Source organism: Pseudorca crassidens, chromosome 19 (assembly GCF_039906515.1).
Source record: "Pseudorca crassidens isolate mPseCra1 chromosome 19, mPseCra1.hap1, whole genome shotgun sequence".
Taxonomy (NCBI): Eukaryota; Metazoa; Chordata; class Mammalia; order Artiodactyla; family Delphinidae; genus Pseudorca; species Pseudorca crassidens.
The window spans coordinates 41,828,908-41,854,183 of NC_090314.1; the positions used below are offsets into that span (position 1 = coordinate 41,828,908).

Below are 25,276 nucleotides of genomic sequence, written 5' to 3' on the forward strand. Positions count from 1 at the left end.
ATATGCAGCATCTCTCCTACCTACCTCCCTTCCCCCAGTAACATGGAAAGTGAATTCAATTAGATTTAAGACAAAGAGTAATTGCACTGGAAAATAGAAAAAAATATCTCATCCCAGAATGATTAAGCTCTTTACCTTATAGAGGGAGTTTATCTTTCGGGAAAACAGGATCCCATATAATAAATGAATACAGAGATTTGCTAAATCGAAGTATAATGTCCTGAATCTAATTCCCCAGTCATTGGTGAGCTGTTTGCTCCAAGAGAATAGTGTATTCACTGTAAGGTCTTTAAGAAATATAAAATAAAGACTAAGTCAATTAGGTGTTTAAAATTTTTCTTTTAACTATTCTTATTTTTTACAGTGGGTATCTCAAAATCTGAAACATATTCAAAACTCTTGGATTCTTGAAAGTGAGTTTAATCATCTACTTTCCCAGAATTATTTTGTGCTTTTGGTATCTTGATTTTGATAAACTCTTCCACATACTCAGTGAGAACTGGTCCAAGGAGACCCTGAGTCACTAGTGCTACCAAAACTGCTCTGCCAGCAGCTGCTGACTAGTTGCTTCTTGGTGTTCATTCTGGAATTTTTGCAGAAAGATGATAAAGTACCCTGATGTGATGGGGTCTTTAATAGAGGAAGTCCCAGAACTGTAGATGACCAATAGCTAAGGATGACATACAGTACTTTCATTTGCAATCTCCATATTTGTGGTGGAAAGGACTGTGTCAATTCCAGGGGAAATTTAAAAGGTAAATGTTGAAGCAGTTGAGAGAATCTGGAATAAAGAGACAGGTCAAATGTGCAGGTGTAGGCTGCAGTCAGCCTGTGGGGCTGCTGCTTAAGGTTGGAATACAGCAAACAGAAGAGATCTTTCAGTGGCCTTGAACTAAGAAATCTCCCTTCTTGGGCTTTTTCCCACCTGTAGTATTCAGGCATTTCATATCCATCAGTGTGGTTTAGCTTAAGTAAGACTGACAAAATTTCTGAATCTGGCCCTGTTTCAATACATTAGTTAAACTGTCTCTTGTAATGGTAAAGTTCTATAGGTGCAAGCCGATATATTCCTGTTTGTTCTCTTTAATAATCAAAAAAATAGGTACTACACATTGTTATGTCACATCAAGAAAAATTCTAGCAACACAAGGCATTGGCTCGGTTTTGACTGGAGTTTCTCACAGCAGCATAGGTTTTCCTTTTTTGAGTAGTACCTGGACTGAACCAGATGTTTTTGAACGTTGATGAGACCCTACTTTTAATTGGTTGATGATCTAACAGGGTATCTGATTTTAAGAAGTAAAGTAAGGGAACAAAAACTGAATACTTGTCTTAGAAGTTTTGCTCTACCTGTCTCACCATGTGATCTTGTTTTGTCCCATTCCTAACTAGGAATTTAAAAGCTATAATTATTTATGAGGTCATTTGTATTGCTGTTTTAGATCTTCTGGTGAAGGGCACTGTATAGACTAATCCCAACGTTAATATATCTGTGTTTTTCCCATATCTTACAAACTCTGTTATACATAGGACAGATTCATTTATTTATGATACATCCTTAGTTTGTTACTCATAGCCAAATTTGTGTCATGATAAATACTTTAAAATAATTATACACATTAACCAGGGATTAGAGAGACTGATTTATAGACTTGGAGTGGGAAGAATAAAATAAAACTACCATCTATTTGGGTCATGCAATCAAATAAGTTTAGAAGTTCTAAGTGAAATGTTTTTAGTCAAGTCAACAACAAAGTGGGTCACATCAAAAGGAGCATCTGCAATGAAGTAACACAGGAATTTTTTTTAATCTGGAAATGAATGAGTTAGGAAAATTAATGGCTCTTCTAACTCCTTAGACAGAGAGTAGTCCTTTCAAGTTTGATGAAGGTCATTTTCAGGACAGTCTAAGAGAGAGGTTATAGTTCAACTTCCACTAGCGGTACTTCAGAAAGGCAAAAATGACTTGAGTTTCTGAAGCTCATGGGTTTTTTTTAAATTAAAGTTGAATAAAATTGTAAATGATTACCTATATTCTTAATATTTTATAATAATATTTTATATTTTTCTCCCCACCCCCTAAATTAGGAATTTATCATTTTTTCCAAAGACTGGAATGGAGAAAATACCCACTAAGCAAGATACAGTGAATGTGTTCTAGTGTGTACTCCCAGCTGCTCATGTAAATCTTTCTTCACAGCAGGATTTGAACAAAAACTCACCACTTAATTGAACAGTTCAAACGCCACTGAGTAGGAAATTTTAGTGAGACCAGTATATTTGTAAACTTAAACTAGATATATGTATTCTGGCAACATACACAGTATTTTGAAACAGCAAAAAAATTTAAAGGAATTTTTTTGTTTTTAGGTCAATTGCAGGTATTACTTGTTTTAGGACTTTGAAAGTATTCCTTTTATACTGTTGCTGCTTTTTTTTTTTTAAACAACAACAACAACAACCTTGCTTCATTTTCCTTTTTATTTTTCAGCTGTTTGCAGCCCCCTTTTGAATAGTGAGAAACAATGCAATTAATTTTCTCTAGCGCAATCATGCATAGATTTAATAAGCATCCGAAGGTAGGATCCATCTGTAAAGTATGCGCTGCATGCTAAATTACTTCTCTTCTGTGGTTTTTTTCTTTCCAAACCTTAATTAATTGAAGAAAAAAAATGTTTATTAAAGTGGGAACAGCCTGGGCTCTGGCTCTCCGCCTCTGGTTCAAAAGTTCATACAATTCCCTGAAGGCTCATCTGAATGTGTGTGTCTCCCTCCCACAATCTTTCTTTCTCCGTCTCTATAGTAGGGATGAATGCCTAGAAAAGGTGTATTATTTTGTTCCCATGACGAATGTGAATAATCTTAACTTAGGTAAGCTAACTTTTTGTGTGCATAGATTTGCATGTATTGTATATGCTTACCTAAACAGTACACACACATAGATACATCAATGTGTTATTTACCCGTTGTTCTATTGCATAGCATTAAAAAATTGATATACTTTCAGTGGCATCTTTAAACAGGATATAGATAGAGAGCAGGAAGTATAATTCTACAGGTGGATCTCACACAGGAAATTAAAGGAGTTATGTATGAACACAAACTAAGTCTTTATGAATAAATTTAAACCAGAAGAAAAAATATTAAATCTATCCCAGGTAGAAAAATATTTACCTATAAACAGAGAAATGGAAAAAATACGTAATAGGTAGTGATTCACTCCTGTGAGATACTTTAGAAACAAGATATTTCCTGACCTGCAGTAAGCTTTATGTGACCTAGGTGAAAAACAATAAATTTTTTGTAAAATAAGAATGTTATCTTAAAGATGGACTCAGAATTTTTTCAGTTATCTCAGTCACTTACCTAGGATGTCATCTGTTTTTTCAAAGTATTGCTTTTTTCTCTTTATTACATTCTACAATTTTTAGATCCTTGTTTTTTTTTTAAAGTAAATATAAGTTGTAGTTTTCATACATATTATTCATTTCTTTTTTTACTTTAAAGTAAGATTAGTTTTCTCCTTTAACACAAGTAAGGTTTGCACAGTCACTTCCATATTTAGGAGTTGATGGAATCAGAAAGCAGTGCTGAACTTGACTGTGATCTTGCCTGACTGAAGTCTACTTCCTTTTGCCCAGTTGCTTCTTTAAAAGCATAGTGTTTGCATAGGAGCCTAGTGGAGGGCTTTCTACAGGTTGTTTCATTTTCTCTTTGGACTCTCTACAGGGTACCTAAAGCCGCTGGTCTATTAGTCATTTTAACTTTTTAAAAATAGACTTTAAGTAGGGAAAAAATAAGCAGCATGAAGTACTATTTTAGTTTGGGATACATGCAGCTTTAGTCATATTAGCGCTTTTACCACGTACATGACTACCATCCTATACTCTTACCATGTGAGTGTCAGATGAGCCATGGGGACATTCCTGGAAGGAATTTTGAGGAATCAACATTCCATATTCTCCTCTCAAATGTTGTTACACATGCACATTTGGGCCACATCTGCACACTTGTAAATCAAATTACTTGGAGGTGTTGCTGAAATATGATCACCAACAATTATAATTGATGTCTTGGAAACTTGAAGACTCTCATCCGCTGTGTGTGTATCTATTTATGTATATACCATATCATAATCTCCCAACACCCAACCTTCTGTGACTCTTAGAAGAATCTCGCTACTGCTTTCCAAACAGATTTTAGTTTAGACTTCTGTGAAATCCCTGAACTGAATAGCTGTGGGTTTCACAACTTACATGCATGTAAACAACATACCTTTGAAAGGAGGATATGTGGGCCCTTTCTCCTATATGCTTATGTCTCTGTTGTCGTAGATTGGCGTCCTTTGTGAGCTATTCAGTGACATTTCAGAACCATTTCGCTCTGCAGAAAACCCGCAGTTGTGTTTCTTTAGCTGACACTGTGGCATTGCACTCGAAATTGCTAGTTAGAAAAAAAAATTGTTGAGGCCAGTGGCTGTAATCAACGTTGTTGCTGTCTGTTTCCTCAGACTAATAGCAGAGCGATTGGAGTCTGAGAGTTCAAACAGAGGTTATCTTTCCCAGGTAGCATCTCGTCCAACGAGAATTTGATTTTTTTCTATAGGACTTTACTCCATTAGATTAATGAAATTTCAATGAGAGCCTGGCGCCCCCTGAAGCTTTGTTAAGAAAACAAATGGTGATTCTGTAGGTGTGACAGCTTGCTTGGAGAGTTACGAGAAGGTGAATACATCCCCACAATCCAGGCAGCCTGGAACGCATTGATCTCTATTTAAAGCACCAATAGGATTTTTGTTAATTATAAATGATTGATCTGCAGTTTTTTCCTCTCTCTCCTCTTTCTATGTGTGGCTCCCCCTCCTTTCCCCACTTTTAACTTCTTTGCATGCTGAGTGCAGAGCTTTTTGTTTAAAGGGACGATCATAGAGAGCAAATTATAGCAATACCCAGCAGTGATGCTACTGTGAATGTCATTGTCAGAGCGTTCACCGTTCACTGATGGAGGTGAGCTCTGAAGTAGATTTCAAACTGACTCCATGTTCCCTCTTTGCTTGGCTCATTCCTAAAATAAAGAATTATTTTAACAAAAATAAAGCATTGGAATAGTATCATAGACACCACCATTATTATGTTTTAAAAGCAACTTGTGAGCCCTGTGAACCAAGTCCCCAGTATTAACTCTGAACCACAGTGTAGGCCTTGTGCACGCCAGGATATGAATTGTGACCACCCAGCCCCGTGTGAGACAACAGGGTGAGTGAAGGGGATATCTCTGACCTTACATCTCAATTTATAGGCATTTAGGTGATGAATCCACCTTTTATCATCTTTGTGAAGTGGTTTTTTAATAATGTTTAGAAGCAATACTGTACTCAAAAACTGACATGTATATTATTCCTGATAATTGCTCACCACACTTAGTTCTAAAAAGCACAGAAAAATGTCCCCAGCTTCTTTGTGGACCTCTATTTAGTGAAAATATCTGAGCATTAAATGTATTTATGTATTGAATACAAAAGCACATAGTAGCTTCTTTGTCATTTATGACATGTACAATATATAAAGATAATTTGCACAGATCTCAGGAAACATATCTGTAAAAACTGCAGTTTAAGGACTACAGGTATTAGTGGATTTCATTGGAAGCCATATTGATTTCACAGTTCTAACTCAAACGTAGATTTTTATGAATGTCTTTCTTAAGTTTGAGCCCTTAATTAAGTTTTAGGACATATCTTTTCAAGCTACAATAATGAATTTTACCTCAGTGTTCTTTTTTTTTTAACTGTCTAGATAATCCATGAAATGTACAAGAGACTTTTCTAGGCCAAGAATCTTAAAATAGTTTATAGCTTTCAGTGACACCCTTCTGCAAAGTCCTTTAGATTTGAAGAAGTATTGCCTCATTTCTTGAATGTTTTGAAACTTGTTCACCTTCCTAATGAGTTGTTGTATCACTAATTGTATATGATAAACTCTCAGTGGCATAAAAGCAATTCTGCTTTTAAAACAACAGTATAAAATGGGCAAGAACCTCATGTATAACATACCATAATCTCCCCACACCCCAAATTCTGTGATTTTTAAAAGAAGCTCACTGTTGCTTTCTAAACAGATTCTAAGTCTGTAATACGCACCTAAATATGAAAGGTGTTCTGACAGAAATTCCCCATGAAGTAATTATTTAATGATCCTGTAAGTACTCTCGGGAAAACTAGATTTAAAGTGTAATTTTTGCAGTGTTTTTTCCAAGTATTTAAAAAATATTTATCTTTTCTTTATTACTGCTTATTGTTTTTATTTTAATATTTTTTAATTAGCAGAAGTCATTAAGGCACATTTATAAATAATTATAACTATGACTTTTAAAATCAGATTTTGAATTAGCCAGAAAAAACAAAGTGACATTTTTTACAAATATTAGCACATCAGAGAAGTTATTGATGTCAGTGTCTAAATAAGTGACCAATAACAACATTAAGAAATGGGTGATCATGGTAAATGCACCAAGGGGCTGATTTTAGAATGTTTTAATTTTATTCCTGTTGGTTTTGTTTTTGAATAGTCCAGCTAATGATTTTCATTAGTGTATTTGTAATTTATGTGATTTTAGTAGGTTCTACCAAGGTTAAAGAATTTAAGGAAATAAACCCTTATCTGATATAAGATAGCTAATGATGTATATTAAATACTTGCCCTATTGCCGTGTGAAATGGATCTCAAAAGCTAACAACAGCTTTCTGAGGGAGCACAAATCTCTATATAAATATCCAAATGTAGCAAGATGTTGCAAATTTTTAAAGATATGCCATAAAAATAGATTAACACTAGTATGCAGTCCTGTTCAACTGAATTACAAAGGGATATCATGGGATTTCCAGTGACATTCCCATAAATAAAAAATCAATTCTTAATGATGAGGCAGACTTGTTTTAGCACATTACCCAGGTTAAATGGGAGCACACAAAGACATCAACTCCTATAAGACTAGTGGAATCATTGTGTATTAATATGATTTAGGGAGCTACACACCTCGATGGAATAATTGTTATTATATCTATAGAGCCAGATGGCACTTGGTGTAAACAGCCATTGAGCACCTCAAACACAAGTGTGGCAGGTGATCTTTAAGGTGAGCCTGCATCCTGCTCACTCATCTTATCATTGGAATCTGCGTTGCTGTTTGCAAAATGGCTTGATTGCCAGTATACAAATTTTTCAGAGTGGTCCTCTTGTTCAGTAGGAATATAGGATATAGAATTTCCTTAGCAGAATAGAAGAGGCAGAATAGCTAAGGCAGCTACCTGGATTTGTGCAGTTAGTACTACATTTTTTAAAAGAAAGAGGACAGAGGGAGTCATTTTTTTTCCCCAGCAACAGTGGCAAAATAAATGGTATTTTCAGAAATATTTTAAAATGAATTCACAAATCCATTTTTTTGTGAAGTAGGCTCTAGTAATTGCTGGTATCAAAATAACCCTATGAAGGAGGCCAAAAGTTATTAAAATGTGTTTCCAAAGTAAGAGAAATCCAAGTTCAGAGAAGAAGTATCTTTAATTTCTTGTTTAAAAAAAAAAAAAAGGTCTTTGTTTTGAAGATTTAAATTGACTTCTGCTAATTCTAAGTATCCAATTGGAGAAAACTCATTAATTTTTTCAACAGATACTAATTGGGCACTTACTATGTGCTAGTACTGTTCTAGGTGTTAGGGATTCATCAGTGTAAAAACCACACTCTCACAGAGTTTACATTCCTCCAGGGGGAGGGGAGCAATAAATGGTGTGATATGATATAAGATATGAGAGAAATGAAATAGGGAAGGGAGACTGTGCTCAGAGAGTATAAGAGTGTAAGATTTTCCTTCTTCCCTTTAAAAACATAAAAGAGACCATCTAATAATAATAAAAGAGGCTGGAAAAATTCTTGTTTATCTTCTAATTTCATCGATCTTATGAAATTTCTAGTGGCTTGTCTGATAGCATACCTGCTGTTATAGCCTCAGCTCAGTGGCCAGAGTTAAATAGTTGGAATGAATTCAGGGTCAGCTTAGAGTTTTTGGCTTAAATTTAATTTAATAATGTTATAAATACATAAATTTTTATGGTTTGGCTTTCCTTTGATAGCAGCATTAAAAAGCATATCATCTTTAATTATAAATAATTCCTAAATTTCTCCCTTGCTTTACTTTATATAATCCAGGTTTTCTGGTTTCTAAATATAAAGGACATAAAAAGATATGATAACGATCCCTAGCTTCATATAGGGATCGTTATCATAGTGGATTTAGATTTCCAAATATATAAAACGGATTTTCCAAGTGTCTAAAACATAGGATGTTCCTTGAAATTTCAGAATCTCATAAATTAACCCTTCTGTTCCCTAGTGACAAAACTCATCTTAATCCATAGACTATATCCCCCACCCCACTCCATGGTGCTATTGACTAATTAATTCCTAGATTTAAAACTAATGTTCAGTTCTTCACCAGAAGTAGTTTATCATATAACTGCAGCTACTCTTTAGATGAAACAGTATATGCTGTGAAATATTCCTTTAGTTTAGGAGAAAAGGTAAAATTCACTTTGTAATAAGGTATAGTCTTCATTCAGGTTTTTTTTTTGGTTAAATACTAAAAATCAAAAAGCACATGTGCTAAAAATAAAAGTTAAAACAAAAGTACATGTGCTTATCACTGCATAGAAAAAAATACTGAAAGGATGTGTTTCAAGTATTAATAATGGCTACAGTTTACAATATAACATTAGGGGTAATATTTACTCTTTTATTTGCACGTTTCTATATTTAATTTTTTTTCTACAGTGACCTTGTATTCCTTTTCTAAGCAAGAAAAAACTCATTTTTTTGAAAGCTAACGGAGCCTAAAAACTGATATATTTACTTAACACAAAACCTCATAGCTGGTAAGTGTATGCTGATCAGTTCTGCAAATAATAGAAAGTAGTAAGAATCAGCAAGCATCAAGATTTAGATAATACCATGAAATTACTAATTTTACCGATTTCTATTTCATTGTACTGCTTGAAAAGTGCCATGCAAAATTTGACCAATTTATCCTTTTTTTAAAATTTCTAAGACATCAAACTTCTTTTTTAAAAAAACAGTAGGCTGGGACATTTCTATAGCAACATGCCAGATATACCAAATTTCATCAGGAAACATGTTTTTAATTTCAGCCCTTTGAATGTGGTGCTGCTCATAAGGATGAGTATTTATAAATGTATAATAAAAATAAAGAGGCTTGGAAACTTCATTTCTTTTAACAGTCAACAATATTTAGCCTATCAGAATGCTTAAATGGATAAACATTCCTACTGTTTTAATTTTGAATACAGATTGTTTCATGCTGATGGAAAGTATTGTTAATTTTAATAAAATTAACTTTATACTGTTATTTCACCACTTTATAATAATTTTACATGGCGCCCTGGGGATGCCTCTGTTTTACATTATCAGGTGTCACATTTGCCATTTGGTTTGTATAGCGGCGTTCAGCTTCAGTTCTCTATTCAATTGCCTGAAGCCACACTATTCACGTTATATTACAAGTAGCTATATCACTATACACTGCACAAGTTTATATACTTTTATTTTATATGTATATATCATTTTTGTATTTTCTTAAAATCACTGTTTTGTGCTATTTCCCAGCATTCCTGTTCCTTGCCTTTAGGTAGACACAGTTATGATAACAAGTTGGCTAAGACACCTTAGCAATCTCCCTCAAGTACTAACATGTTTAAATTTATTTTCAATCTGGAAGTCAGCCACAATTTTGATACAATCTTAGCGAGTGCTTCATTGGGTTTTTTTGGGGTTTTTTTTTGCGGTACGCGGGCCTTTCACTGTTGTGGCCTCTCCCGTTGCGGAGCACAGGCTCCGGACGCGCAGGCTCAGCGGCCATGGCTCACGGGCCCAGCCGCTCCGCGGCATGTGGGATCTTCCCGGACCGGGGCACGAACCCGTGTCCCCTGCATCGGCAGGCGGACTCCCAACCACTGCGCCACCAGGGAAGCCCGCTTCATTGTTTTTGATAAGAGATCTATATAGCTTGATAAATCTATAAAATATAACTTTTTACATAGAGTATTTTAAAATAAGGGGAGGGCTTCCTTGGTGGCGCAGTGGTTGGGAGTCCGCCTGCCGATGCAGGGGACACGGGTTCGTGCCCCGGTCCGGGAAGATCCCACATGCCGCGGAGCGGCTGGGCCCGTGAGCCATGGCCGCTGAGCCTGCGCGTCCGGAGCCTGTGCTCCGCAACGGGAGAGGCCACAACAGTGAAAGGCCCGCGTACCGCAAAAAAAATAATAATAAAAATAAAAATAAGGGGAAATCATTGATGACTTTCATAACTCACCCTATGTTGGACAGATCACTCAGAGATAATTAATCAGAACATTTCTCCATTAAATGTTACCACCGGGCTTAAACTCTCCCAGGAATTCATAGGAATCAGACAGACTTGCAAATAATCTGTAAGAGAATTGAGTATTTGTCAAATTAAATACCACTGTTACTAAATGCACAGTAATTACATACATAGTAATTAAATTAAAGATATACCAGTTCCTCTTGCATAAGTCTATGTTTTTACTTTTTTTAATATAGATTTACAGCATAGCTTTGAGTTTTGTCTAATTTGAATTGTTCTCTTACCTGTTTTTATCATGCTGCTATTTAAGGTGTAAGAGTGTGCTAAAACATTTTGGTTAGCTGTGTCAAATATTTATTGTGGACAATTCAGAATATGCATTTTAAAATAAACTTTCTTTTCTACTTGAGTCTGTGTATATATGTTGATAAGCAAGCTGGTCTCTTGCCTGAGACCTTATGTGCAGCTGGCTGTTATTTGATTGATAGGTTAATGATCCCTATAATCTGAGGAGCATTTAACTAACTGATAACAAATAGACTAATCAATTTAAACATGCTTTAGTAATTCATAGTTTAAAAATATATAAAATGAGTACCGAGGAGTTTCTATAAAAGTGTGCTATATATTGGTATTTTTGTTTTTCAGAAACTGCTCCCTTTTTTCTTCTCTTACCAAAACTTTCTGTGGCTAGTAGGAACTGTGTCGGTGCTTTGAATTATACCATTATCCCATGTTACTAGCAATCATGTATCACTTCCCTTCACACCTTCAAGTTTAATATCTTGTGTACACTCTTTTAGTTAGGATCTTGGAACGAAATATTATATAATAGTCTTACTTTTGTTTCTTCTCAATAAATGTAACTACCCTGCCATTCTCTTAAACTCTAAGTTGCTTATTGGATATATTTTTCATTTTCTGTTATTGTGAAATTTGTAGGTTTGGGGGATGTTGCTGACTACAGGTAATGGAAATGTGGAACCAGGTGGTAAGAGACTGTTCTAGTTGTGGCACTGGTACAATTTACCAAGTGACTTTCATGAAGTAATTAAAATTATCTAGCTAGTTAAAAGGAGCTATATGAAGAGGAATTATAAGGGGAGGGGGAATTATTAAGGTGATTTCAAGCCAAAAAGAATCCTTGCTCTTGAGGAAGATGTCAAGTGTACGTGTTTGTTATGGGGATATTGTAGATGTTGGTTGCAAATACTGTGTGCCTATTAAATGCTTATGTAGCTTTGGTCCACTTGGTGATTCCTAGTTAGCTGTTTGCCTCTGGGCCAAATTCATAGGCTTTATCTTTGCTTTTCTACTTCAGATATTTAGAGATCCTACATGTGCCATTTGAAAAGTCATATTAATGCCATTGCAATGGCAATATTGCAGAGAACTTTCTTATAAAAATTTAGCAGGACATGGAGAGAATTTGGGCATAAAACTAGTTTGCATAATCTCCATTTTGAGCCAGAATTGGAGGCAAGTGACCTACAATGTGCACAGCAATTTAATGGCTATTAATATGTTTCTGGAGTTTTAGAAGAAAGTTTATTGGATAAAGATTTTATGAAGTCTCTGAATGTAGGAAATTTGAATCATATTTATAAATATTTTACCTGCCTTGAATAGATGATTAGCTTTGTCCAATAACAATTTCAGAGTAGCTAATGTGGCAATATAAATATGAATGTTTAGAGGAGCATTTTTTCTTTATGTAGTAAATACGTGATTAGTAATGATTTCTTTTACAGAGGGCTTTATATGGCACATTGCTTTATAAAAGAAACGAAGTTAAGTCTGAAGAATTACATAATGACATCTTCTGGGAATATGTGGTTTAGGTATAATTATAAAAGTGAAGCAGTTTAATTTATACTTGCATAATACCTTTCATTGAAGGTTATGAAAATAAGTCTTGTTATGTACTCCAGGCTTCACATTTCTTATATGCCTCCCTATATAATTGAAACAACTTCCCTACTATGGTCTAACAATAGTCCCCGACTCAAAAATACCTAAAATTTAGCATCATGCAGCCAATCCTCTCTATAAGGTAATGTGAGTGATGTCTCTTTTGTCTTTTTCTTGATTAATTCCTCAATTATATATTGTCTCCTTCCACCAAGCATTTGAGGTAGCCTTCCCAACCTTTTCGAAGACTTTTACCCAAGCTAAGTAACTACTAATTACCAAAAATTAAAATTGCAAGCATTTGTTGAGAGCCCTGTACATGCTAGGCATTATACTGGCTGATTTCCATATAATATCTCATTTTAACTCTTACAGTAATTCTGTAAACTAGGTATTACCAACCCTATTTTACAGATGAGGAAACTAAGACTCAGAAAGGTTAAGTAATTTTCCCAAGACCATATTACTCAGCTGTGGCAAAGCAAGAATATTAATTTATATTTGACTCCCAAAGTAGATGTCTGAGAAAATGGACAGAGTAAGGAACAACATTCAGAATTTCTGTCTCCTATTCTCACTATAAATTTGCTCTTAATGGCCTTTATCATTTCTTTTTAAACATCTTTATTGGAGTATAATTGCTTTACAATGGTGTGTTAGTTTCTGCTTTACAACAAAGTGAATCAGATATACATGTACATATATCCCCATATCTCTTCCCTCTTGCATCTCCCTCCCTCCCACCCTCCCTATCCCACCCCTCTAGGTGGTCGGTCACAAAGCACCGAGCTGATCTCCCTGTGCTATGCAGCTGCTTCCCACTAGCTATCTATTTTACATTTGGTAGTGTATATGTACATGTCACTCTCTCACTTTGTCCCCGCTTACCCTTCCCCCTCCCTGTGTCCTCAAGTCCATTCTCTAGTAGGTCTGAGTCTTTATTCCCATCCTGCCCCTAGGTTCTTCATGACCTTTTTTTTAGATTGCATATATATGTGTTAGCATATGGTATTTGTTTTTCTCTTTCTGACTTACTTCACTCTGTATGACAGACTCTAGGTCCATCCACCTCACTACAAATAACTCAGTTTCGTTTCTTTTTATGGGTGAGTAATATTCCATTGTATATATATGTGCCACATCTTCTTTATCCATTCATCTGTTGATGGACACTTAGGTTGCTTCCATGTCCTGGCTATTGTAAATAGAGCTGCAATGAACATTGTGGTACATGACTCTTTTTGCTTTTATCATTTCTGATGGAGAAAAAGATGAACGATAAAAACACAGCATTTGTTTAGGTCCAAAGGATCAAAAGGGCTCATGGGAAATACTGACATATGGGCTCCCTTTTTCTCTCTAGACCCAGCATGACTAGCAAAAGGAGTTGGCATTGTATAAAGGAGAATAGGTCTTTAATGTAGTCCCACTTACTGATTTTTGCTTCTGTTGCTTGTGCTTTTGGTGTCATATCCAAAAAAAATTATTGCCAAGCCCAATGTCAAGGAGCCTTTTGCCTATGTTTTATTCCCTATGGTTTTTTTTTTTTAAAGAATTCCTTTATTTATTTATTTTTGGCTGTCTTGGGGCTTCGTTTCTGTGCGAGGGCTTTCTCTAGTTGCAGAGAGCGGGGGCCACTCTTCATCGCGGTGCACGGGGCTCTCACTGTCGCGGCCTCTCTTGTTGCAGAGCACAGGCTCCAGACGCGCAGGCTCAGTAGTTGTGGCTCACGGCCCTAGTTGCTCCGCGGCATGTGGGATCTTCCCAGACCAGGGCTCGAACCCATGTCCCCTGCATTGGCAGGCAGATTCTCAACCACTGTGCCACCAGGGAAGCCCTATTCCGTATGTTTTATCTTTAATTTATTTAGAGTTAATCAGTTATACATCTGATAAGGTGTTAACATCCAAAATATATGAAGAATTCATACAACTCAATAACAACAACAAAAACCAATTCAATTTAAAAATGAGCAGAGGAACTGAACAGACATTTTTCCAAAACAGACATACAAATGACCAACAAGTGCATGAAAAGATGCTCAACATCACTGATCATCAGGGAAATACAAATCAAAACCACAGTGAGATATTACCTCACACCTATTAGAATGGCTATTGTTAAAAAAGACAACAAATAACAAGTGTTGGCAAGGATGTGGAGAAAGGGGAACCCTGGTGCACTGTTGGTAGGAATGTAAGTTAGTACAGACACTATGGAAAACAGTAGAGGTTTTTCAAAAAATTAAAAATAGATCTACCATGTGATCCAGCAATCCCACTTCTGGGTATATATTCAAAAGAAATGAAAAAAGTATCACGAAGAGGTGTCTGTACTCTCATGTTTATTGCATCATTATCCACAATAGCCAAGATATGGAAATAACCTAAGTGTCTGTCAGTGGATAAATGGATAAAAGATGTGAGATAGATATAGATATAGGTATATGAAATGAGGGCATTATGCTAAATGAAATAGGTCAGACAGAGGAAGACTTATTATATATAAGTATATAATAACATGTGGAATCTGAAGATGTTGGATTCATAGAAATAGGGGCTGGTGGGTGGGGTGGAATGGAGCAATGTTGGTCAAAGGATACAAAATCCCAGTTAGAAGATGAGTAAGTTCTGAGCATCTAATGCACAGCATTGTGATTATAATTAATGATACTGTATTATATACTTGAAAGTTGCTAAGAGTAGATTTTAAGTGTTCTTACAACAAAAAAGGACATGGTAATTATGTGATGCGATGGAGATGTTAGCAAAAGTTATCTATAGTGGTAATCATTTTGCAATATATAAGTGTGTGAAATCTACATATTGTATACCTTAAGCTTACACAGTGTTACATGTCAATTATTTCTCAATAAATCTGGAAGGGAAAAAAAGGACGGTAGGTGGACATAAGCTTTATGTTCCTCTCCTAGAATCACCTCTCCCATCTTATTCACTGCTCACTCAGAAATGGCTTGAATATTTTGCTAAATGCTTCTTTTCCCATCCCTAATAACATTTTGAGATTGAGCAAATACTCCAAAAGAATATTTAGAGATGGCTGTGAAGGTTTGGAGAGCTTAGAGAGTGAGAGTATACCAAAAGCATTAAAAAAAATGGCCTTCTCTCTGAGTCCTAAGAGGCCTCAGACTTACTATGAGAGAACTCTCCATTTCATTGCTTTGTAGGCTAATCCACACCTCCATGTCTTTCAATATGACTTCCATAAATCTCAGGCAACTAAGAATTTCAGTGTGCACTGCCTGGCATCTGATGCTGAAAACTACTAATCTGGTAACTTGATCAGAGTTTAATGACTACGGTGGGAGATTTTTGTTGAATTTTGTGAACAAAACCCAAATGCTCTTCAGTCTTATCATGTATGTCTGTGCCAAATCCTTTGGCAGTCCATGACAGCCAGGTCCTCCCAGATTTGGCTAAAGTCCAGTTTTCCTTAAGATTTCCAAGCTTCCAGGACTGCTAAAATATATACAGGTTGGCATAGATATCATGTCCTCTAGTGTAAGAGGAGAGTGAAATCGTCACAGATTATCTGAATCCTTGAGTTACTCATAGAAAAGGGACCTATCTAATATAAGTGTATTTTTTCCCACAATGTGCCAGTTGTGCTTTTCAGAAATTATTTCTGAACATGGTGATAGAATACATCTGAACATAGAAGTCACCTGTGTATTCACATCCAAGCCTGCTTCACAGATCACCACCCCCGGAATTGGCAGAGCTCACCGTGGGCCCCTGTGCCTCTGAGTACACTGAAAGGAATGCCGTTTCATAAATAACCTATGCTAAGGTGGCAAACAATTTTACCTGCATGTTCTGACAACTACCCATCAGTGATCTGCTTCAGTGTTTCAAACTCACCATAAAATTTCTCTTTGACGTAGAATGTCTTGAAAGAAACTGACCTCCACAAATTATTCCTTATCTTTATTAGCAGTTCTATTCATGACCTACTTTTAAAAAATTATTATGAAGAATCTCCTAATTAAAATCAGAACAACTACAAATGTTTGCCATAAATGATGTTGGATTGGCCAGTTAACAGGTTGGTAGCTCCCGCTAGGAGAAGGGACCATGTTGGATTTAGTTAGGGAGAAGCAGGGAGCAGGGAAGGAGTAATAGGAACGTACAGGGATGTAAAAGGGAGGGAGCAGCTGGTTTTCCTGTGAAATGAGTTTAAGCTGGGAAAACAATTTCAAAGTTATATCCAAAGTTATATTATATATTCAGCATAAAAAGACTAGGCAAGGAATAGCATAAAAACAGACTGAATAATGGTGTTCAAAGGATGATGATGAGAGTCTGGGGCATTCATCAGGGAGTTCCATGTGGGACAGGGAGGAAGTGGAGTCTAGTCTCAGAGAAGGAGGCTAGCTGGAGTCCCCCTTCAGCCCTGGGGGAACTAACTAGGTACAAGAAGCCCAGACAGAGGGTCAGTTAGGCAGCCTGAGAGCACATTGTCCTGACACCTGAGTTACTTCCCCACCCCAGGGAAATGGAAGGGAGCAGCAGCTGGTAGCCAGCCCTCACTTGTAACTGTGGATGAGTGCTCAGGTACCAGTGAGACCCCGCCCTTGCCTGACCCCAGATTTCAGTAATCACCAGTCAGCCAAGTCAACAAACATTTGATCTCCTCTGTGTGGGTCTTTTTGGTGCAAGCCTGCTGCATCTGTAGATGACAGGGGTTATTATAAGCAACTGGAGTCAAGCTGAGTTTGAAAGGGTTAAAAACTTACCCAGGTCACAGACTGAGGGAGTCGAGCTGAGATTTCAACCCAAGAAGTCTGACTCCAGAGCTAATCTGACTTTAACCACTATGTTATGAGGTCTTAATCACATGCACTTAAATTTTAGATACAATTTTAAACAGATCTTCCCGTAGGAAACTTTCTCCAGTTCTCTTAGTCCACGCCAATCACTTTTCTCTGTATTCTCTCATCAGTTACGTATTTTCTCTAAAGACTCTAAGCTCTTTATTTTCCACTGTTGTTAATGCTGCCTCAGAGCTCTTCTCAAGTTGTTTAAGACATGTGATTGTTTTGATGACCCTGACAAAACTGTGAGCTCCAAAATGGCCTCAGCTGTGTTTCTTGCCATAGTCCTCTTATTTACGGGAGCTACAAACTGGGCAGCATGTCAACCCACCAGCTCTTAAGTTCCGGTTTAGTCACCTTGCCAAGGAAGACTTACCCTGCAAGGCCCTCAGACCGAGGGTCCCAAATATTTGATGGCTTGGATAACTTATATTTCATGATTAACAAGGGAGTTTGGTGTGGCAGGGGGAAACTCATTTGCTCTTGAACATCCCACAGGAGACTCAGAGCAGGAGTCTCTTGACATTGTAATTATGTACATTTTAGTAATAGCCAATGTGTCTGAGCCAAAGCTTTACTGGTATTTCTGTATTTAGATAATTATTAGATCATATTCTGGCCCAAATAGGAACTTGACTCTCCCAAACTAAAAATTAACTAAAAATTTCATTCTTTTATGGCTATTTCAGGGATCTTAAAGTACTTGCTCTTTTTTAGCCAAATTAAGAAAATAATTACAAGGAATTACAAAACGCTAAGGGTGGATGGTGTTTTATAGTTATTGTCCCTCAAATGGGTGGATTTGCACACAGCAGAGGAGCACAAAAATTATGCAGTCTTTCTTATAGAAAAATAAAAGCAGTTTCTTGGTGTAGACAGTGACACTTGTTTTGTAGTGTGTTTGCATTGTGGGGAGCTGGTGAAGGATATATAGGAACTCTACCATATTAGCCACTTTTCTGAAAATCTAAAATTATATTAAAGTTTTAAAAAAAGAAAGCCATTAATTTGGGTGGAAGTGAGGGGTGAATGGGGAATAGAGGAAATAGGATTGGCCATGAGTTGATAATTGTTGAAGCTACAATAATTGGTAATAGGTGCAAGAGGTTTATTATACCATTTTTCTCTACATTTGTACATTTTTGAAATTTTTTATAATACTTTTTTAATCTAATGAAAGACATAAAAAGAAAACTTATGCACAGTTTGACTTTGGGCAAACATAAGAATTTTCTAAATGATTTTGTTAGCTGAGACAAACTCGTATTATCATTGGATACCAGGGATTTTTTGCCATTCTTATAGTTTGGTGCACAAAGAATCAAGTATATGCTAATGTAATTTTTAAAATTCTAGAATATAGATTCTTAGTTATATTTAGCTACTATTATTCAGGTTTTCTTTATTACTACAATGCTAAAAATATATAGCTAAGATGAACTAGAAATTTTTAAAAGTTCTCTTACCTGTCCATAGACTAGTGGATAGTAATATTCATTTTATAAGTCTGTTTTTGGTTTTTGTTTTTCTAAATTAAAAAAGTCACACCACTGGCAGATTTTTTTTTTTTTTCGGTACGTGGGCCTCTCACTGTTGTGGCCTCTCCCGTTGCGGAGCACAGGCTCCGGACGCGCAGGCTCAGCAGCCATGGCTCACGGGCCTAGCCGCTCCGCGGCATGTGGGATCTTCCCGGACCGGGGCATGAACCTGTGCTCCCTGCATCGGCAGGCGGACTCTCAACCACTGCGCCACCAGGGAAGCCCCTGGCAGATATTTTTGCATTGTTTTTATAGTAAATGTATGCTATTACAAAGATAGTAAATAACCAGGTCAATACTTATGAGTAAGAGAGGTTTTAAGTGCCATGTTAGAATTTAAGCCGTGGACCACTAGATGGTGGCCACAGTGTTATTTTCTTATTTTCTAAATCTTCCCTTTCAAGATATCTGAATTAGAGAATTTCCTTACAACTAAATTCCTTAATTAGTTTGGAATTACAAAGGGCTTTCTTTAAAGCACAATTTGAAGTCATACTTCTTCTGCCCACCAGCCTAAATGATATGGGCAGGCAGCCTCTACTTGGTGAGCATCACAGGAACCGGGAGCAGTCAGGAACGTGAGAAAGGGGTACCGTGATGCTGGCAAAGAGCTTCATGGTTCCTCATTGGGCACCGGGGGAGTGGTGCTTAAAAACTCGGGCTGTGAATCTAGAATGACTGGCCTGAACACAGATTCTGTCTTGAGTATCTATAGCAGCTTTATTCATAATATCCCCAAACTGAAAACAACTCAAGTATCCATCAACTGGTGAATAAACAAACTTTGGTATATCCATATAATGGAATACTATTTGGCAACAAAAAGTGATAAGCTACTGATACATATAACAACATGATGGATCTCAAAGGTTTTATGCTAATTGAAGGAAGCCAGACATAAAAGATTAGATACCATACAATTTCGTCTATAGAACATTGTTAAAAAGTCAAAACTATAGATAGAAAAAAAAGATCAATTGTTGCCAGGGCCAGGGATAGAGGGAGTATATTACTGCAAATGGGCACAAGGAAACTTTTTGGAGTGATAGAAATATTCTGTATCTTGATTTGGTAATGATTATGTATATAATATAGATATTATATATTATATTTTTTCTTTTTTTTTTTGGTTGCATTGGGTCTTTGTTGCTGTGCGTGGGCTTTCCCTAGTTGCAGCAAGCGGGGGCTGCGCTTTGTTGCGGTGCACGGGTTTCTCATTGTGGTGGCTTCTCTTGTTGTGGAGCACGGGCTCTAGGCTCACGGACTTCAATAGTTGTGGCGCGTGGGCTCAGTAGTTGTGGCTCGCAGGCTCTACAGTGTAGGTTCAGTAGTTGTGGCTCACGGGCTTAGTTGCTCTGCAGCATGCGGGATCTTCCTGGACCAGGGATCAAACCCGTGTCCCCTGCATTGGCAGGCGGATTCTTAACCACTGCGTCACCAGAGAAGTCCCTATAATATATTTTTTCAAAATTCATCACATCGTACATTTTGAAAGAATTCTATTTTGTGTAAATTATATCTCAATAAAATATTCAAAATCAAATATATAAAATACATTTTCCAGAACCTTTTTAATTTGTCTGGCTTCTGTAAAAAAAGCCTATTGTTATTACTGTAGGTTATGTCTTCCTACTTATTCTAAAACCAAGGGATATATGAATTCTTTGCTATATGCATATTATCTATCTACCCTCTTCTGGTAAAACTGTATAACAACAGAGCCCCAGGGGGACAAAGATAGCAAGAGGGACACTGGGTTAAATATTGGTGTTAGAAGACAAGGTCCTAGAAGGAACTGTAAGCACAGGAGAGAGGGATTCAGGGAAAATGAAGCTGACCCAGTCTACAGAGAGAGGAAGACCCAAGAACAGAGTGTTGGCTGGCCCTAGGAAAGGAGGAGGGGGTGAGGTGTTGAGGAAAGAGAAGCTGAGAGAGTGAGTTGAAAAGTACCTCTTTAGGTATCGCAGCTCAAATTAACATGTTTACAAATTCATGATACCCAAGTGGCTTCAATTTCTCGGCAGTGGAATTTCTCACATAATTAAGGTTTTAGAAAAAAATTCACTTTTTGCCATTAAAAAACCTGACAGATGGTCCACATGTATCATTTGGACACAGGTCACATTACCCAGATAATGAACTCTTTCATGTAAAATTTCCAGTAGATTTTTAACATGCAAAAGTCCTCCTCATATGTTATCCTGCATTGATCTGATTGGAGCTGTTAGTGTCTAGTGGATCAATGATCAGCAAACTGAAAAGTCACTTAGTGACTATGACACTCACAGCAGTATAGAATCTATTGTGTCAGGAATTCTTGTTTTATTAACTCTGTAATTGCCTGTTCAGCTGAACCAGTGAATTTTATTACACATTTCCTTTCACCTGAATAAGACCTTTGCACTGCTGCCAGTGCCCTGAGGATCCTCCATTTTTTCTCTGCTCCATGTCTTTCTCTAGTGCCCTATGGCTTCTCTGCCATCTGTTTAGGCAGAGACATGTGTGGAAAGGTGGGCTTTAAGAATATCACCGCCTTGCTTTGAGGCTGTTAAGTGGCTTCTCGCTCTGGCATGGTTGCCTCCATTGAGACACACTTTGGGCTCAGGAGGAAGAAAGTCAACAGTGCAACTCTGCTTGCTGTGTGTTGGTGCTTTCTTTAAACAAAGGACCATAATGCTATATGGCACGGGAGTTAACAGCATTCACTCTGGAGACAGAGCTGGGGCTGACTCCAGGCTCTACCGGCTGGCAAGTTAAATAAACTCTCTCAGCCTCAGTTGTCTTGTGTGTAAGGGGGGAGGATAGGAATAGTTCCTCCCTCACAGTAAACACGTGGCTGTCTCAACAGCACCTCATATTCAACATGCCTGACACTTTGTTCCCCCCCACACACCTGTATCTCCTCTACTTTCTCTTGGAAAATGGTGCAGTCTTCCTTGACCATTGCTCTCGCTTATCCAACCCCAACATCCAGCATTCACCAACTCCTACAACCTGCCTCTTAAATGTTTCTTCAATACATCCATTACTCTCCATCCCCACCATCTCTGCCCAACCCAAGCCATTACCATTTCTCATCTGGAATCGTCTAGTAATCATCCAACTGGTCTCCCCAAATTCACTCTTAGCTTCTTTTAATAAGGTCACCATGCTGCCATTATTCAAAGATTTCTGTTATCCTTAGAATTGGATTCAACATCATTAACACATCCAGAAAGACTTTGTGTGATTTCATCCTTTTTTCCACCCTCATGTCACTCCTGTTATACTAGGATTTATTCATGCAATTTACATTTTCATTTATTCATTCAGCTAACATTTATTGAGCATCTAGTGTGTCAGGCATAGTGCAGGTGCTGAGAATACAAAAGGAAAAGGGTCCCAGCCTAGGATGGGCTCAATGCCTAATGTGGGATAGAGATACAATAAAATGATTTAAAATGGTAAAATGTAATAGAGCAGAGAGAGTGATTAGCGTTGTGTTTGGCACATCAGAGAAAGCTGTGTAATGAGAGTGACTATATTATGTCTGGGAGGATAAATAGGAGTGTGTGTGTGTGTGTGTGTGTGTGTGTGTAATTTTAAGTTAGATTCTTTGTGCTAGAAAGTATTTCAGGAATATAATACAAACCCAAAGAATAATTGTCCTTTAGATGTTGTAGAGGGTGCTTAATAGTTTCCCACATCATTGAGGTAATATAACCAGCACTAGCTATTGATAATTTCTCTCAGAACAAATAAAGCTGATGAAGCATTTCCTTTTGTTCATGAAGAGTACTTTTCTATCATCTTTGTTAAAACCTTTCCACTTGTTTTGAGTGGTCAGTCCAAATCCTCAAATTTTCATCTTCTTGAAATATATCCCAGGAACTGGAAAATCAAAAAAGCTGTTGGTTGTAGAATACGGTCAGAATCAACCTAAAAGGAAATCAACTCAACATCTTCAGATTTTGAGTCTTGTTAACTGTCTTCTTCAAGGAATGCACCATATACTTATATAAATCAGACCTTCTTTAATATTTAATTTCAGTACAGAGGAATTGGACTACCCACAAATGACAGAAGGTCTGTCACTTTAAGGTTTTGGGGTCTGCCTAAAGCACAGGTTAGCCGTGAAATATCTAGTTTTCTAGGAGTACAACTTTAATACTCAACTGCTACTGAATGTCCATTTGATAAATTTAAATAAGAGTTTCCTTTAAAATTTGGTTTCTGATTATATTTTATTTTCTAAACTTTTGGGTAACCAAAAGCATTCTCTTAATTAATTTTTGAAAAATATATTATGCAACTGAGATAATTTCTGTAATGTGAAAGAGATATTCTTTAAAAAGAAACAAATTTCCTTTTATGCCTATGATGCTTATTGACCATATTATTTTACAGACATTTCATAGAAGCATTTTTACTGTAAGGAAGCTGATTCATAACCACAGACACTATTTGCTAGAGATAATATCATGTCTAAAGTCTCTCACATAAAGATCTCAATGCACGGTGGATGGACCTAGAGTCTGTCATACAGAGTTGAAGTAAGTCAGAAAGAGAAAGACAAATACCGTATGCTAACACATATATATGGAATTTAAGGGAAAAAAATGTCATGAAGAACCTAGGGGTAAGACAGGAATAAAGACACAGACCTACTAGAGAATGGACTTGAGGATATGGCGAGGGGGAAGGGTAAGCTGTGACAAAGCGCGAGAGTGGCATGGACATACATACACTACCAAACGTAAAATAGATAGCTAGTGGGAAGCAGCCGCATAGCACAGGGAGATCAGCTCGGTGCTTTGTGACCACCTAGAGGGGTAGGATAGGGAGGGTGGGAGGGAGGGAGACACAAGAGGAAAGAGACATGGGAACATATGTATATATATAACTGATTCATTTTGTTATAAAGCAGAAACTAACACACCATTGTAAAGCAATTATACTCCAATAAAGTTGTAAAATTAATTAATTAATTAATTAAAATAAAATAAAGTAAAATAAAAAGATCTCAATGCACTTATTGCATAAGATATTTTAATGTTCTTAGTTTTAAGCTCAGTATCTAAGATACAGAGAAATGCATGCAACTAACTGAATCTGTGCTTCTGAAAGAAACATTTGTCAATTAAGCAAAATTGAATTGCTTGTAAGACCTCTGAAAGTACTGATGACACCTCAGTTGTGAAGAGCAATGGGAACATTATTCTCTGCTTCCTTTGGTTAAAGAATAAGAAATAAGAAAAGTTACGTGACCCAGGGTAAAGTTGACCTAGAACTCTATAGACTCTTACATTTGAAATTATTAGGAAAGTACAGTGTATGGAACAAAAGATATTAAGCTGAAAAATGTAAACCATAAGTTAGAAGACCTCATCATTATAGCAACATCCCCTCTTCTGCTTCCTAATTCTTCCTTAAAATGTGCTTACTGACGTAGACTCTGAAGATATAAAGATGAATAAGACCCAGTCCCTGCCTTCAAGGAACTAATAATCCAGTGGAAAACAGATGTGTACAGCTAACCCTAATCACTGAGATATATTCGTGTTTTCAGCAAGGTGCTAAGTGGAGGGAGAACAAAATAAATAAATTCTGCTCAAGGGAATCAGGGAAGACTTCACAGAGGAGGTGACATTTAGCTGAATCTTGAAGGATGATTAAGGTTTAACCAAATAAAGAAGGAAAGTAGGGATACCTTGGAATGAAAAAATATGAGGAAACAAAGGCAAGTTGTATGAAAATACTTGGCATGTTGGAGAATATATAGGGAGAATGGCTGGGGAGGTAGATTAGGGTTAGTTGTGAAAAATATGAATATTCCTCTTCTCTTAATCCACTCCCATCACCTCCTGTTAATAGTTTAGACTTTATTTTGTAAGACATTGGGGAACCAGTCAACCTTAGTATTTTGTTGTGGGCATGTTTCATTGTTTGGCCATCTGCAATCAACTCTTCACCTTTCCTATGAACACTCATCCCTTTTTGTGTTACCACCTATTATGTGTGGCATTAGTAAGAGTGATCCTCTTACACTTCCAAATTTTTCTTCAACAAAATCTGGTGTTGTCAGGGTTCAATCGCCTCATTTGGGTTTGACCAAATGAACACTCCTATTTGAAGACTTTGAATCTTGATCAAGAGATACGAAGATGTGAGGACATCTGGCGGTCATATTCAAAGCAGCAGCAGCAGCAGCAGCAGCAACTATAATTGGTGCATTGTGGGTTGTGGTTTCTGTCCCCTGGCCCTTGGGTGCTCCCCTGATTCCAAGCTTGAGTCACCTTCTGCCTTGCAGCTAATAGCCATGACCAAACAATGTCCAAAAGCAAACTCATCATTCAAGTTCCAGGAGTTATGCAACTGGGAAATTCAAACTATAGGTTCAGAACTTTAAATGAAAGACTTTTCAGAGATGGAGACAAGTTTTATTAAAACCTGTATTTCTCTTGTATTAAAGCTAAAAGTTAAAGCCCAAGAGGTAGATCACCCTGGGAGAAACTACAGAGGAAAAGACAAGAGGACCAGAGATAATACTCTGGGAGATGCCAATACATGAAGAAGCAGACAGAGGTGATAGCAAGGATGCCCTAAAAAGATATCAGAGAGT

General features: G+C 37.0%; 1 protein-coding gene across 1 annotated transcript in view; it reads left to right on the top strand.

Moving 5' to 3' along the window:
• Window positions 1-25,276, top strand: part of SKAP1 (src kinase associated phosphoprotein 1) — a 276,280-nt gene that overhangs the window by 125,663 nt on the left and 125,341 nt on the right. The gene's annotated exons all lie outside the window — the stretch shown is intronic.